The sequence below is a fragment of the Bos indicus x Bos taurus genome, chromosome 9, assembly GCF_003369695.1.
Source record: "Bos indicus x Bos taurus breed Angus x Brahman F1 hybrid chromosome 9, Bos_hybrid_MaternalHap_v2.0, whole genome shotgun sequence".
Taxonomy (NCBI): domain Eukaryota; kingdom Metazoa; phylum Chordata; class Mammalia; order Artiodactyla; family Bovidae; genus Bos; species Bos indicus x Bos taurus.
This window is the reverse complement of record NC_040084.1, coordinates 20165159-20182478: the sequence shown is the minus strand read 5'-3', so window position 1 is coordinate 20182478 and position 17320 is coordinate 20165159. Positions and strand designations below refer to the sequence as shown.

At 41.8% G+C, this 17320-nt stretch overlaps 1 protein-coding gene and 1 non-coding gene across 2 annotated transcripts in view; one reads left to right on the top strand and one right to left on the bottom strand.

Moving 5' to 3' along the window:
* Positions 1–17320, bottom strand: part of BCKDHB (branched chain keto acid dehydrogenase E1 subunit beta) — a 268875-nt gene that overhangs the window by 12851 nt on the left and 238704 nt on the right. The window lies entirely within an intron of this gene.
* On the top strand, positions 16623–16694 carry TRNAC-GCA. Its single transcript has one exon. It is a non-coding gene; the product is annotated as a tRNA-Cys (tRNA).

Sequence of the window (17320 nt, the reverse complement as noted above, 5' to 3'; positions counted from 1 at the left end):
TTGGTTTTGCTGAATGAATAAATCAGAGCAAGTTATTTTTCAGCAGTTTAATTCTGTTCACCAGATCACTGCGATTTTAATAAGAAAAGCACAGAAACAAATGTTTTAGGCTACCATCAATTATTAGGGAGATTTTATCCCCAAACTTGTTAATTGGAGCCCAGTTGTAGTAACATTCTCAAGCTTTGAGTAATTGAATAAATTAACCAAGCAAACAAGTTTTGGGAAGGAGTCTCTGACCTGAGTAAAGAAAAAGGCTTGTAAGAGCGCTCATTATTGATATGCAGATAACTTTTGCCAACTGATGAGTTTAATCTACTCATAAAGTAAATCTAGCTGTTGCAATTATGGTCTGCAACCAATAAAAACATCATACAGAATCCAAAATACATTTTCCTATTTACTGTGTTTACGTATGTATGTTTCTACCTTTAAAGTTGGTTAATATTTCTTACAAAGACGTTTTCCTGGTTGAAAGTCTATGTATTTGCATACAGTTAGAATTTCAAGAATCCAGAGCTATTTGAGAATTAGGGGGATAATACACATGCCCTCCTTTTCTACTTCAAATTTTGTATAAACTGTATGCTGATTCTCACAAAACCTGTATTGCATGCTCAGAGTGGATAAATTTCTAATGAGCCTGATTAAACCACAGATACCACAGTGAAAGGTAGTTAGTAACGGAGACCTGCTTCTGGTTACTTTTAGAGTTAAGCACAAAAATTTAATATTAGAAATGCCCAGAGACACTGTTCACTAATGCATTTTTGATGAACTACATTTATACATTTCCTATAAATGGGTGATATTCACATATTTTATCTGGAATATAACCAGAGCATTTACTTGCTATGTTTTAATCTCCTTATTTGAATCTGAGCTGTATAAAACTTCAGTCAGGTCCCTCAACTAGGCACCACGCTAAAACACACAGCATTGATCCCCCAAAGAGATCACAGGAGAGTCCCTATTTGTCACATAGCACAGGTAACAATGCACGCAAGCCCACACAGACACAAACAGATAATTTTATCTTTAGTCAACACATGATGGATATCCTAAGAAGCAACACGGAGGCCACAGGGAAGAAATGTTGTTTGTCGACATGTCCTCTTGGTCAGGAAAAGGAGCATGTAACGTGTGGGCAGAGCACGGAAAAAGCCAGAGATTTACAAAATAGAAACCAAGAGATAGTCTTTAATAATAAACAAGTGTAATTATGTAATCCTTTCAACAATCTAGGTGGCAGTAGCAAGTGAGGCGCTAAGGCTGGCGAAGGTTAAGTGAGGTAAACGAGGTCACGTAAGTGCATGCAAGCTCTGGTGGTATCTGAACCAGCTGGCGTGCTTACCCTTGGGTGCAGCTGCAAAAGACTTTAAAAGTGGGCGAGAGAGTCTTGCTTGGATACAAGGAAAATGTGTAGCCAGTGCTACCATTATACCTGGGAAACAGAAACTGGTGGAACTGTCGGCTTGTTTATGTCAAATCTGATCAAGATTTTTTTTTTTCAATTTTAATAAAAAGCTTAGCAGTTTAGGGCCTTTGTCGGGGTGGGGGGTGATGTGAAATAGATGGATCTCTTAGAGTTACAGAAAGACAAGCTCAGATGTATGTTTTGAATGTTTTAGAGTCTCACGGGGCAGTGGGGACCAGACTGGAACTTGTTTCTAGTTAATTGTCAGCAGCTTGCTTGAGTTTAGGGCACAAGCTGCCACTTTGGGGTTCTGAAGCTGATCCTACATTCTTAGGAAAAACTGAATGTTCAGTCCACGGTAGGCTATACGTCTAAAGTTTCTTCTTCCAAAAGTTCCAAAAAATACACGTATCATTAAAGTGCTTCACCAGGAAATTAAATTTGCTTGCTTTCATTTATTTCCTTATCGCTGACAGCGTCTAGATGAACTTAAGGTAACTAAGTCATTGGATAAAGAATGCGACGGCTTCTTGATAGATTGCAAAAACTGTTTCAGTAAACATCGGCTACAAATTGTATCCTAGACTTAAGCTGGAATATGAAATGTAATCCTCTCCTCACAGTAAATACTTATGGCTCTTCTCCACGATTAAGTCACTTTGTACAACTCTAAAACTACAGAAGAAAATTTCTGGAGCATTTAAAGAAATGTCTGTTGAGAAGAAAAGTAAAACTCTTTTCCTCTGGTGAAAACAACAGACCAGACATTGCAATGAAGTTCATCTTCAAGTTAAAATGCAAATGTAAATGTGGTATGGGGTCTGCCAGCTTCAATCAGTGGTAATTGGCACAGTCTACATAGCTGGCCCTGGATGTTGATTAAATAGCCGGGAGCGCTCACTCTAGGTGTAAAGCTTGTCATACACACATAATACGTGTCCTCAAGTAGAGCTGGCCGTGCGCAGAGGGGTCCATCTCCTGTGTGGAAGCGGAGAGGTCCCCGTGGTCTGAGGAAAGCAATTTGGGCATCCCTGGGAAAGTATCGCTTTGACAGCTGGATTAAAACATGATTTATGTAGAGAATATATCTGGGTTATGCTACATTAGAACGTCATCGTTTTCAATTAGTGCGCTTCTATGCAACCTTGCAAATCACCAACCCACAAGGATTTTCCTTAGGTTTCCTCAAATGCTAATGATGTAGCAAATCTAATTAAGTTCGTATGATTCACTTCAGCAGTAGGTATTTCAGGGACTCCGGAATTGCCAAAAGGAAATCTGAAGCGTCTATTCTTGCTCCAAAACAATCATGCCGCACGCCAAACTGATAACCGTTAAACACAGCTGCAGAGCAAATGTGGTGGGGTTTTGGTCCTGTAAATATAGTGTTCACACATCAATCTGCCCTGCGAGCAATTTCGGAGGCAGACCCAACGATTGCTGGTTTCTGTTACAGTTATATGAGGATTATATGCGAGTATTAAGTCACTTGTTTCGCCCAGCACAGCTTGGGCAGATTGCGACATGCCGAGAGTTTCTTCTACCTGAGAACACTCACAGAAACGCCAGAAACCCCAAATATTGATAAAAGCATCTGATCAGCATCTTGCTGAAATGGCTTTCCAGCTCTGTAGCTCACGTGAAAAAGAAGAAAGGTGGCTTTGGGTGTTTGAGAGCCTGTTTAGGGAATAAAGAACATGCAATAGATTGAAGTTCATTCCTGAAGGAAATCCCATATCCTGTGTTTGTTATAAATGTTTTTTTTTTTAAAAAAAAAAGGTTTTTAAAAGAACACTTGCTTCTTAAAAGTTAACATGGGTAAAACACAAGAAGCAAAACAACGAAGTCTTCCTTCCTCACAAGCGGTTTACACTTTGATGTGTCCTTCTAGGTCTCGTTTGTGCATTCACACAACTAATAAATGCTTTTCTTTTTAACACAGTAAGTGTGCAACACAGACCTATGGACACATCTGAGCTACAGAAATTCAACTCTTTTTATTTCAGTAACGCAATTTCCATGAAAGGAAATTCTTTTCAGAGGGGCTGTCTCCAAACTGGGTGGGATGCCGGAAGTGTTAAGGCCATGACCACACTCCCTCCAGAGGCTGTTCGATTGCTATGGCAACCACTCTGATCCTATCAATAAGCAACAGCCCTGAACACTAATATTCTGAAAAAACAAACACACACACGCACACAGTTTCCTTTTCTGTGGAGATAACAACAAGAACTAGTTTCGAGTCTGAAATGACCACTCTTGATGCTAAAACAGTATCTTCTTTGCTGACTGAATTATTTCCCCAGAATGCAGCTTTGTAAATAAATGCAAAAAATAGTGAAGTCAGCCATTACATTCCAGTTCCATTTTAAAACATGGTCAAATCTATGGCATAAGTAATCTCAGCATGTTACAGCTGGAGTGGGTTATGTGTGGAGGTCTAGGCAGGAGAAGAAAATCAGATTTCCAGAGCGCATATGCCGTGTCAAAAGCAACACTGGGAGCAAGAAAGCAACACAGGCTTCCAAGCAGCTCTTGGAAGTTTCAGAGAAGCACACACTTCATCAGTTCTGTTTCTTATCTGTGGTTGTCTCCAGACACACAATTAATACGGTGCAAGGTAATTACCTAAATTGATCACATTTATGAAGTTACATGCAACCCACTCCTATGTAAGGAGATAATTATTTATCTTCAAGGGCTCAAGCATCATAGCTAAATCTTTAAAATGTGAATCCTTTTATGCTGGCAAAACCACCACCGCAAAGCACCCTGAATGCTGGTTTTTACAGCCCACAGTCACAGAGGTACAACGTGTGACACAGAGTAGGCATCTGTAAATATCGGCTAATCCAACCATCCCAGTTTTTACTTCTGTTCTGTCTCACTCTGGGGTGTCAAGAAGCCTCATCACAGAAGAGGCAGAAAAATCAACAAGACAGTAAGTGGGGTGTGGAGATTTTCACTCAGCGATTCAAACGGAACCTTCTTACTCACCCACCAGATGCCACATTGCTGCCACTGAAACTGGGTCCCTCCCTCGGTTTGAAGTTTTTCCTGGCTCCCCAGAGCTTATTCTTCTTTATCCTCATTTCCCTTCCAGCCCGGTGCAGACATACACAGGCCCACCGCCATTCCAAAACTTTTTTTTTCCTTTTGCCCAAGTTGCATGGCATGAGGGATACAAGCTCTTAATTCCCTGACTAGGGATCGAACCCATGTCTCCTGCAGTGGAAGCTCAGCACCCTAACCACTGGGCCATCAGGGAAGTCCCCAAACTGACTACTTTATAACAACTATCCCCTGCTATCATCACACAGATCACTTTTCAAATTCAGTTCAAGTACCGATTTTCAAGGAGCTTTGGGGACTTTGATATTGATTTTTTTTTTTAATTCATGCATTTGGACTTCTCTGGTGGTCCAGTGCTTAAAATCCATCTGCCAATGCAGGGGACATGGGTTCAATCCCTGGTCCAGGAACTAGAATCTCACAAGCCGTGGGGCAAGTAGGCCCATGCATCACAACTAGAGCCCCCATGCCTAGAATCCAAGCTCTGCAACAAAAGAAGCTGCTGCAATGAAAGCCTATGCATCACAGCTAGAGAGTGACCCCAGCCCACCACAATGAGAGAATGCCTGCATGCAGCAAGACTGCATAGCCAAAGAAATTTGTTTAATTAATGTATTCCATCATTCATCAATCAAACATTTCAGAGCCTACCTCCAGAGAGTTTTGGGTTCCAGTGGGATAAATAGGTATGAGGAAGAGTTAGGAAAGGAGCAGGCACAGTGGTAAAGAATCCACCTGCTAATGCAGGAGACACAGGTTCGATCCCAGATCCAGGAAGATCCCACATGCTGCGGGGCAACTAAGCCCGTGCACCACAAAAACTGAGCCTGAGCACTTGAGCCTGGGAGCCTCAACTACCGAAGGCTCCATGCCTAGAGCTGGTGCCCCGCAGCAGAAGAAGCCACTGCAATGAGAAGCCCACACACCCTAACTAGAGAGTAGCCCCTGCTCACTGCAACTAGAGAAAAGCCCAGTCAGCAATGAAGATCCAGGATGGCTAAAAATAAATTAATTAATTAAAAAAAAAAAAAAGAAAGGGAGCAGGCAGAGGTCTGTAACAGTTAGCAAGCTGCATGTGCTCAGGGAGGGGTTTCCTAAGGGGGCCACATTTGAAAACCATGAGGAACCAGGAGCAGCCCCACCAGCTCACAAAACAGGAATGGGGAGAGTCCACACCCAAAGACAGACGACAGAGCAATGAGAAGGGAAGGGGGCCAGATGGTCAGATGGCCAACAGACCGGCCCTGGCAGGGAGACAGTGACAGGCGGTTCTGATAGCTTATATCTCCGTATTCTTCAGAGAACATACTAGAGCAGCTATGGAGACAGAGTCTTCAGGTAAACTCAGGGTTCGTTTATAGGAAGTCAGAAGTATCATTAGAGATGAATGCTCGAGCTGCCGATGATGTGAGACACAGAGTAAGACAGGGATGAGGGCAGTGAGTACACAGCAGGATCAGGTCATTTCTTGTGTGTAATTTGGAGGAAACTATCATTTCATTCGCTAAGAAGACTCTTTAAGGATCTACACAGAAACGCTCACTCCTGAGGAAGTTTGGAAAGTAAAAACCAAAGATTTTAAAATTGAAAATATTTGACTAGAGTTTGCGGCTACATGGAACCCCATCTTGGCTAGGATTCAAATATCTTTTCTAGTGACACATTTATTACCATATCTAGTACTCCATTACCACTCCAGTACTCTTGCCTGGGAAATCCCATGGACGGAGGAGCCTGGACAGAGGAGGCTACAGTCCATGAGGTCGCGAAGAGTTGGACACAACTTAGCGACTTCACTTTCACTTTTCACTTTCATGCACTGGAGAAGGAAATGGCAACCCACTCCAGTGTTCTTGCCTGGAGAATACCAGGGACGGGGGAGCCTGGTGGGCTGCCGTCTATGGGGTCGCACAGAACTGGACACGACTGAAGCGACTTAGCAGCAGCAGCCAGTGCCTTAATGATAATATCAATTTCCCATTTATTCACCCTACTGACTTCCTCTCCCGGTCTCTTATCTCTACATCTCTCCCAGCGGCTTTTTATGATTACGTATTATAAAGAAAAAAGACTCCAAACTGAGTAACCTAGCAACGTGTACAGAGATCATATTTTAGAAACGTTTTATCTACTGTTCCTTTGGCAAGAGAAGAAGAAATCCACTGCAGATAGAAACAGATTTTCATATGCTTTATCCGGGGGCAGTGGAGAGAAATCTTTCCCCCTTAACACATTCGCCCTCACAACCCGGACTTTTTCTGTGACCAAAGCTGATTATAATATAACAAATTCTGAGCTAGTCCCAAAATAATTTCATGACCTAGCAACTTAAGATGTTAATAATTGTGGGGTAATCTAAAAATGAAGGTGAAATATGACTAGAAAGTTTTCTAGGTACACATTACCCAATGTTTAGAAGGGTATATTTTTGCTTAGGGTTTATTTTATTTCTGATTGAAAATTCTGATTGTTTGAAAATTCTATTATTTGGGGCCTCTTAGAAAATTGAATTCTAATTAGCTATCTTTTTGTGTTGTGAAAAAAACATTCTCTGACAACGAAACATCTTGACTTCTTTGGGTTTCAGATTAATACTGTTCTAGAGAGTAGAAGTGGAGAAGGCAATTCCACCCAGTACTCTTGCCTGGAAAATCCCATGAATGGAGGAGCCTGGTAGGCTGCAGTCCATGGGGTCGCACAGAGTCGGACACGACTGAAGCGACTTAGCAGCAGCAGCAGCAGAGAGTAGAAGACCTAGGTCCTTGACCTGAACCTGGTATCAGCTAGATAAGTCACAAGCCAGGGTGGCTCTAGTTTTTCCCCATCATTCATACTGTAGGTATACAATGATCAGAAAGATAATAAATGAAATCAAATTCCAGTTCTGAAAGAGGAAATGCCCTTCCTGAATTTTGTTAACACAAGTCATCCTAGCATGCAATGTCTGGCACACAGCAGGCGCTCATTCACTAATCAGAAGTAGTTCACCTGAAAATTTTCAGTTTTTACTTATCTTCACATCTCTCCAGCTGGAGAGAGGCGAGGATTTCAGAGCTGTTAGCCTTTCAACACTGATAACAGAGGTAAGAGATTTCAAACCAAAAGGACTTCACCCTGAAGTTTTGACAAAGCTTAGAATGCTGCCTCTGATGACCATTCTGACACAAGCGGCAAAAAGGGACAGCAAAATACAGATGGCCACAGAGCCAAACAAACAAGCAGAAAGAAAGCCCTAGGACCTTACCAAGTCACAAACTGTTTTTGTTTAAGGTATTACTCTGATAAATACTGAAGAGGGCTAACTTCATAGTAACAAGATCAGGAAGTACATCAGAGCTGACCATCTTGGTGAAAAATAATCCTATCACCATAAAAAAATGGGTGAGAAAGACATCTGTATAGGAAGCAGACAAATTTACTGAATAGACAGTACAGAGAAAGAGGAAACATCATTTCTTTTGTAATAAAACCTCAGGAAGTTTGACAAAATGTTCGTTAGTGGTAAAATGCAAAAAATAATTTCCTGGCTGAAAAGTAGGCGCCATCGCCTCAAGGGAAGATCAGAACCTCTAGAAAATCATTAAATGTTACAGATTTAGTCAATGTAGGCACAGGACAGACTAGAAGCAATTATCAGCAAGGTACAATATCTGAGAGAGGTCTTATATACAGGAGATGTAAACGACTCTCCAAAATCAACAGTGAAAAAAGAAATGATCCAATCAGACAGTGGGCAAAAGACAGGAACAGCAGACATTTCATTAAAGGGGAGGTGGATAGATAAATAAATACATCAAAAGATGTTCAACATATTAGGTATTGGGGAAATGAAAATTATAACCACCATGATGTATCACTACACACTTATCTGAACAGAAAAAAAAAAAAAAAAAAAGGCAGGGGCCAACACCAAACCCCAGTGAGGATATGGAATCTCAAAGGCATAGGCAGTGGAAAGACAAAATAGCACAGCCACTCTGGACGACAGTCGGGCAGTTTTTTATGAAACTAAACTTACCATCTAACCCAGCAATTGCACTCTTGGGCCTTTATCTCACAGAAGTGAAAACTCACCTCCAAACAGAAATGTGTACGCAAATATTCACAACACTTTTTTCATAGTAGCAGAAACTGAAAAAAACTCAAGTGTTCTTCAGTGGAAGAATGGTTTAAAAACTGGTACAGTCATATCTGCTTCCCTGATGGCTCAGAGGGTAAAGCGTCTGCCTGCAACGTGGGAGACCTGGGTTCGATCCCTGGGTCAGGAAGATTCCCTGGAGAAGGAAATGGCAACCCATTCCAGTACTCTTGCCTGGAAAATTCCATGGACGGAGGCGCCTGGTTGGCTACAGTCAAAAGGATCGCAGAGTCTTACATGACCAAGCAACTTCGCTTCACCATGAAAAACTAATCAGTCATAAATAGGAATGAACTATTGACATACACCACAACAGGGATGCAGGTCAAGGGCATGAGAACAAATAAAAAAAGTCAGGTCTCAAATATTTCGTTTATATAAGCCTTGAACTGACAAAACTATACAGATAGAGAAAAGCTTCGTAGTTGCCAGTAAATTGGGGGTGGGGAAAGGGTATCATGATGGATGTGGTGATGTCTATTCAAGTCTGCATATAGGATAAAACTGCACAGAACTACACACACACACACACACACACACACACACACAGGTTGGATAAATGGTGGAAGTTCTAGTTAACACTGTAGTATTTTCTGTATGCCATTCAAAATGTCCCTATAAAAAACTATCAATAGTTTACACACATAAAGTAACTCATTATACTGAATCACCGTGACTTCTATGTATGTAGTGGGCAGTACTGGCTGTCTAGGAGTACCCACTGCCATCTTTTCTTCTCATAATTCCAAGGACCTCCCTGGTGATCCGGTGGCTGACTCCACGCTTCCAGTGCAGGGGACCCAGGTTCCAACCTAGTCAAGGAACTAGATACCCACAGGCCACAGCTAAGACCCAAGGTAGCTAAATAATTAAATAAACAAATACTTCTAAAAACTCAAAAACAACGACAAAACACCTAGGATGGGTTCTACAGGGTCTATTCTTAAATAATAATAATAATATCTGGATTCCTTACAGGTTTCCATTCTTCCTATACCCTCCCACGTATTTGGCAGGAAGCTGACATTTCCTCCAGCTAAAGGGTGGGTCTCCACTGGCTTAGCAAATGGGCATATTCCATTCCCTGACTTCAGTCACTGGTTCAGGAAGTGTGACCTCCTGATCTAATAGGGCTGAATCTAGAACTCTTGCTTGGAATTGTTACAGATCTTTGACCACCAACAGGGAAGCTGACTCTGAGATCCTGCATCTGATACCACGCCCCTCCTTTCTGATCTAAAAGAAAATGGAAAGATAGCCAAAGACAGGGGGGTAGGCTGGAGAGAGAGGGAAGGGGGGAGAAAGGAGGAAAGTGAGGAAAGGACAGGTGTCTTAAAATTATCTAGAAACTTTCACAAACTACTGGTACACCTCCAGCCCCTAAATGGTTGACTCCCCGCCCCAGGGGAGTGACTGAGCCTCACTGCTATATATGCAAGCACAGACAGGCTAGTGGGTTATCCCTGACATGAGCAACCAATTGCTCAGTCATGTCTGACTCTTTGTGACCCCCCTGGACTGTAGCCCACCAAGCTCCTCTGTCCATGGGACTTTTTCAGGCAAGAACACTGGAGCGGGTTGCCATGTGCTCCTCCAGGGGATCTTCCCAACCCAGGGACTGAACCTATGTCTCATCCGTCTCCTGCACTGGCAGGAGGATTCTTGACCACTGTGCCACCTGGGAAGCTCCATTCCTGGTATGAAGATGCTGTATTTCCTGCTGGAGCTCCTTGAGGTGCAGGCCCATCCCTCTTCTTCCCTTCCCCGCCCAAACATATCAGCATGGCGGCCCACATTTCTTGCCACGGTTCCTGCTGGTTCACTTGCTCCTGCGACAACTCCAACCTAATCGGGCCTCACAGAACCCTCTCCAAGAGCAGGTCTCACTGACTGAACACTAAAATCACTTGAAAAGCTATAAATACATATGTCTTGTTCCACTCCTGTCCCTAAGCTCTGATTTAATTATTCTGGGATAAGGCCAGGGTATTATGGGATCTCTCTCCTTTACATCAGGATTTCTTTTGAAAACCCTGGAGATTCCAACGTTTAGCTAGGATTGAGAACCTGCGCACTGCTAAATGGCTGGTACAAATAACCTCTGAATCACTGAAATCAAGGGTTTTCCCTCTGCTTTAAGCAGACCTGGTGGGGAAAATAGTCAGCAAAGAGGAGAAATAACATGTTTCTCATGAATAAGATTTCATAAAGTTGGAAACAGAGGAGTAGCAAAATTGACGTGCAGGAAAGAACTCTCGGAATGTAGAAGTGAATGTGGTGGCTAAAGTGTGAGAATTTTAAGATAAAAAATAGTTTTTGAGAGAGTATGTGTTTAGGGGAATACTGATGGGGAAAGAAGAAAAATAGCTGTGTACAAAACTGTTGACAACTTTCTCGTTACTTTAAAACACTCTGAAGTAGGTCTCTACTGGGGTATAGACCCACTTGTTAAATTCTGATTAAGAAAATCTCTTTAAGGTGTTTCAGTGCCTTAAAATTTGTGTTGGGAGGTGGTGTGTGTCTTAAAAGAAAATGTGAAGTAACAGAATTTATCACTTTTCTGTGCAATCTCAGAGAGAAAATGATTATTCTAAAAAAAAAGAGAGATCAATTTGTATTATGTGTTCGCACATAACACAATAACTCAAAAGGCATTACTAGCAGAAAACAAAATAAAAAGTTGTGTTTCTGTAGCTAAAATAACACTAATAATATTATAAGCATATAACAGAAGCAGAATTAAATATGTGACTTGCGTTACCTCATTAATCCTTATGAACCCTATAAGTAGAAAGAAGCTTCATTATCTCATTTTAAAGATGAGAAAACTGAAGTTAAGAAAGGCAGGCAACTGCTCCAAGTTTGCATGTGGCAGAAACAATATTTGAAACCAAACTGCCCAATTCCAGAGCCTGAGGCCTTAATTGTTATGCTTGTCTATAAATTGTTATAGATTCACCAAAATTAGTTTAATGTTTTTAAAACCCATAGACACACTGGCCTATATTTTTTAAATGCCATTGGCAAATTACAGAGAACATTTTGGGCAACTACAGGACAGCAAGAACAAAAGGCAAAGGCAAGTCTAGCCCAAGATGTAAAATCCAGAACAGTCACGCTGGGGAGCCCCCATAAATGTTTATTGGTAATGATGGAGAAATTATGATTTTATACTCTTCTTGATTCATGCTATTTTTGCAATTTTAAAGTCCTCCCTTTGTGGCTATATTTTCCAGTAACTCTGGTTTTCATTTCCACACAAATACAAGTCACTAGGCCAAAGTCTTCTCTAGCTAAAGATGGCTAGGCAGATACCCAAATCCTAATGGATCCACTTTTGTTCAGAACACACACACCACAGGCTGGCTTCCATGGACCTGAGGACGATAGCTTTATAGCAAACAAAAGAGAAATGATGGCAGTATTCTACATAAGGACTCGCCTCGTAGGCTCTAATCAATGTATTTATACCTGCTTTAATGTTCCTGTTTTACATAGTGATGACCCAAACACCTCTGCTTGCAAATAAATGCTCCCCAAGGCAGGTACCATTTTCTATCCATCACTGACTCCCTAGTGCCCACCACACATGGTCCACTTCATGGAAATATCTGCTGAGCTTATTTAAAATTCAATGTTCACCAAAATTCTATATGATATTTTATATATATATATATACACACACACATATATGGTGAGAAGATCAAGTGATTTCATGACTGCTCTTCTCCTACTGGAAACCCCAGATATAATTAATTTTATAAAATGTTATTGGTAGTACAGAGAATCAGGAGAGGAACACTTTATGTTTTAATTACTACTGCATATTTTACATCTCCCAGGGATATGAGATATTAGTTTCCTATTTCTTGAGATACGTTAAGGATGATACTCCATCAGAATAAAGAACTATTTATTCTTTGTTTAAGTGTGACCCCTTCTTTAAAATTTAGGCAAGCTGGGTTCTCTGAAAGCTTCCGAGGATTCAGTCAGTTATGGACATGTTAATGAAAAATATAAACATTTTTAGGTTTGAAAAGAACATATTAGGAATCTAACGTCATTCTCACAACCACAAGGATGGCGACTTGTCTGCTTCCCAGTAGATTAAATTGCCATGACTGCTCATTTCCCAGGGATCCTATTCAGGGCATCTTCCTTGAGGAAGGCTGTGCCTACAGAAGTAGGGTTTTAAAGGAAAGAGCGTCCAGCAGAATTGGGGAAAGGTCCCAAGTTACAAATCAGAAGATGAAGATGAGAGGGCTACTGTTCTCTGCTTCCCTTCTCATTTAAGGATGGAAAACACGTGCCACTCCCCACCCAGGGCTAACAGTCCACACCCACGGTGGATGTCACTAACAGATCCCCCCACCCTTCTTCTCTGAGCCCGGGAACCTTCTCAGCCCGTACTCCAGGTGACTCCTACCACAAGGGCTGCACATGGTGCGGGAAAGGCTGTCTGCCCTAGCTTAGCCACAGTTGACCCTTGAATAACAGGGGGTTGAACTGTTCGGGTCTACTTATACACATTTTTAAATAATAAATATTATGGAACTACTACACATACCCTGATGCGGAGCCACAGAGAGAGAGGAGACCCACAGACACAGAGGGCCAGCTCTAAGTTATATGCAGAGAGGCAGCGCACCTAACCCCTGCATTGTTCAGGGATCAACTGTGTATTGTCTCATTTTTTATCTGTTAAAAGTGTCGCCACTTTCACAATGTAAACTTACGTAGGTCACAATAGACTCTATCCTGGGGCTACTGTGTGCCTTGGTATTTTCACTAGATTTTTATAAATTACATACTTTTTTGGGGGTTGTATTCCAGGAACAATGAGAAAATATCTCATTTTTGTGAGAGTATAGACGGTTTAATTGAATCAGTGGTCAAAAAAACTCTCTCTGAGAAGGCATCACATTTCAATTAATATTTCAAAAATATAATCATCTCTGCACATGTATAAATGTTATAAGAAAACTTTTATAGACATTATGAAGGAAGAAGCTGGAAGAAAATGATACTGTAATAAAACAAATTTTAAAAGGTTAACATACTCTATCAAATTTGGAAGAAACAAGGACTGACTCATTTATAATAGTTTTATAAAAGTTGAATTCAAGTTTTCCCTATTAAAAAAACAAATGTGTTCACTTTGATATGACTTAGATTTCATTTTGTTCACTGAAGAGTAAGGAGAAAGTATTCATATTTAGCACATCTTTAATTTGGCAATATCTACATTCAGCAACATTTATAGAATGTTTTCTATTTCATTAAAGATTTATAAGCAAATACAACATATGGTTGATAATCCCCTCAAAACCTGATTCTACAACTTTGTCTATTAATATTTTAAAAGAAGTTACTTCAAAGATGACTTTTATTTAAGATGGTAATTACATAGCTTAGAGTAAAACTCAGTGTCTTTTAAAAGGTCATTCTCATTATCTCTTAAAAACAATAATTACATAATTTAAAGAAAAAATGTAAAGTCAACATTCTAATATAAATTGAGCATTATATGCTGCAGAGGGTGTGAAGAAAAGGGAACCCTCTTACACTGTTGGTGGGAATGAAAACTAGTACAGCCACTATGGAGAACAGTGTGGAGATTCCTTTAAAAACTGGAAATAGAACTGCCTTATGATCCAGCAATCCCACTGCTGGGCATACACACTGAGGAAACCAGAATTGAAAGAGACACGTGTACCCCAATGTTCATCGCAGCACTGTTTATAATAGCCAGGACATGGAAGCAACCTAATGTCCATCAGCAGATGAATGGATAAGAAAGCTGTGGTACATATACACAATGGAGTATTACTCAGCCATTAAAAAGAATACATTTGAATCAGTTCTAATGAGGTGGATGAAACTGGAGCCTATTATACAGAGTGAAGTAAGCCAGAAAGAAAAACACCAATACAGTATACTAACGCATATATATATGGAATTTAGAAAGATGGTAACAATAACCCTGTATAAGAGACAGCAAAAGAGACACTGATGTATAGAACAGTCTTATGGACTCTGTGGGAGAGGGAGAGGGTGGGATGATTTGGGAGAATGGCATTGAAACACGTATAAATATCATATATGAAATGAGTCGCCAGTCCAGGTTCGATGCATGATACTGGATGCTTGGGGCTGGTGCACTGGGATGACCCAGAGGGATGGTATGGGGAGGGAGGAGGGTTCAGGATGGGGAACACATGTATACCTGTGGCAGATTCATTTTGATATATGGCAAAACCAATACAATATTGTAAAGTTAAAAAATAAAAAAATGAAAAAAAAAGGCAAAAAAAAATAAATTGAGCATTATAAATGATCTTATAGAAAACTGACAATTTGTTCAGTCGCTCAGTCATGTCTGACTCCTAAACAAACACAACCCCTCATCTGGAAGTGGTATCCACATGGCTCCATTACACACCCACTTACGTAATATAACCAGAGGACTACAAGTTTCCTTAGACATCCTAGAGAATAACTCCTGAACCATAAATAAGAGAAAAGCTGGCCTGAATCAAGACATTTCTTCCATACGATTACGGCGGGAAAGTGATTCAAAAGAGATCATGATGATAAATGGTGACAGCAATACTTTACAATAACATTACTGAATATTTTCTGCATGCTGTATGCCATTGTAAAAGCTCAACATTATTAACTCATTCAAACATAACAATGTGGTGACCTGGGTACCGCCAGTGGGAAAACAGGAGGGAAAAGAAATGTATGTAAGACCATACTCTTAGCAAGGTGTCAGTCAGTATTCTGATTTCCTAATGATTCCCCCTAAAAACAAGGGGTGAGAGAGACAGAAGAAAAATACAGGTTGTGACTTGTAATTTTCTCCATAGCTAAAATTCCACAAGCAGAGTTCTTTCCATAAAGACTGAGGGGAAGAAGAAGACTTCTCTGGTTAGGATGGTCATGCTATTGGCTGTCCAATCGCAGCTTCCTTCAAACAATGTTACTTGAATCCCCCAGGAGAACCTGAGGGCTTACCTTTCCCGAACTCCCATTATAACACACACATATGTATATGTATATACACATATCCACACACATCCATCCTGTACACAGCAATGATCACACTGCATATCTCACTCTTAAACTGTTAGCTTCTTGAGGTCAGGGACCGCCTCTTTTCTCCAATTATCTTCAGTGGTAAAGAACCCGCCTGCCAATGCAAGAGATATAAGAGACGCAGGTTCAATCCCTGGGCTGGGAAGAACCCCTGCAGAAGGAATGGCAACCCACTCCAGTATTCTGGCCTGGAGAATCCCATGGACAGAGGAGCCTGGCGAGCTACGGTCCATAGGGTTGCACAGAGTTGGATACAACTGAACCGACTGAGTACCGCACATTTGAATGATGAATTGTTTAAATGCCTCATCTGGGTTTTAGGAACTCCAAACTGCTCTTTAAAAGAGCAAAGCTGCATTGGGAAGGAGTAGGGGCTGGCGAGGGTGTGGACTGCTGCCCAAATGCCCCCACTGCTGGGACACTACTGCCCTGTCCATGGAGGACAGTGTGTGTGCCCAATGTGGGAAGCTGAGGAAAGCTGCAGGAAGAGCTCCAAACAAGATCTAGAGCTGCCGGAGGAAAGCAGAGGGAGAGAGCCAAAACTACAGCCTCCTGTGGAACAGAAAGGAAACAGGCAGACTGAGAAGCCCTGCTCTGGAGCCAGACACACTGAGTTTTGGGCTTTGAGGGAGACTACATCCGGGCTCACTGTGGGGAGGGGGAAGGGAGATCGGGAATCTCTCCTTCAAGTCCCCAGCCTTGTGGGGCCCACTAACAAAAATGAGGAGGTCAAGGCAGGAAGAATAACTGTTCTGACAAATGCCCACATCCTAGAACTCAGCAACTCTATGTTCCCTTAAACAGCACTAAGGACTTGGCAGAAGTGGTTCCAGACCCTGAGATGGGAAGGAGTAATCCAGGGGCGGAGTCCCTTCAAATTACATAAATTGGACTTCCCTGGTGGCTCAGACGGTAAAGCGTCTGTCTGCAATGCAGGAGACCCAGGTTCGATCCCTGGGTTGGGAAGATCCCCTGGAGAAGGAAATGGCAGCCCACTCCAGTATGCTTGCCTGGAAAATCCCATGGATGGAGGAGCCTGGTAGGCTACAGTCCATGAGGTCCCAAAGAGTCAGAAACAACTAAGCGACTTCACTTTCACTTTCTTCAATTTGGAGAGCCTTCCCCAGCTGTGGTTAGTGAGGGGGCGATGTGACTGCAGAGGGAGACAGAGGGAGGCAGCGCCACGATCCAAGGAGTGCAAGCAGACTCCGGGAGCTGGGAAAACAAACGTGAGCCCTAAAGAATCCTCCAGAAAGGAACAAGGCCCTGCTAACAACTGGGTGTGAGCCCCGTGAGACTCATGTGGGGGTCCAGACCTATGAAGTGCAAAATAAGAAATGTGTGTTGTTTAAAGCCCCTAAATTTGGGGTCATTAGTTATGGAGGCGGTGGAAAAGTAAACAAGGATCTTCCAATCCTAGGTCACGTCTGCCCCACTGGAGGGCCGAGGGAGATGCCACGGAACCCCCAGGGTGTGTGGGATTCGAAGCCCAGAGGGAAGGCCACTTGGGAGCCCGACAGCTCAACGAAGGCTGAAAGGACCTGAAGGAAAATGTTTAAAAGAATTAGAGCAAGCCCAGAAAGAGGGCCTAA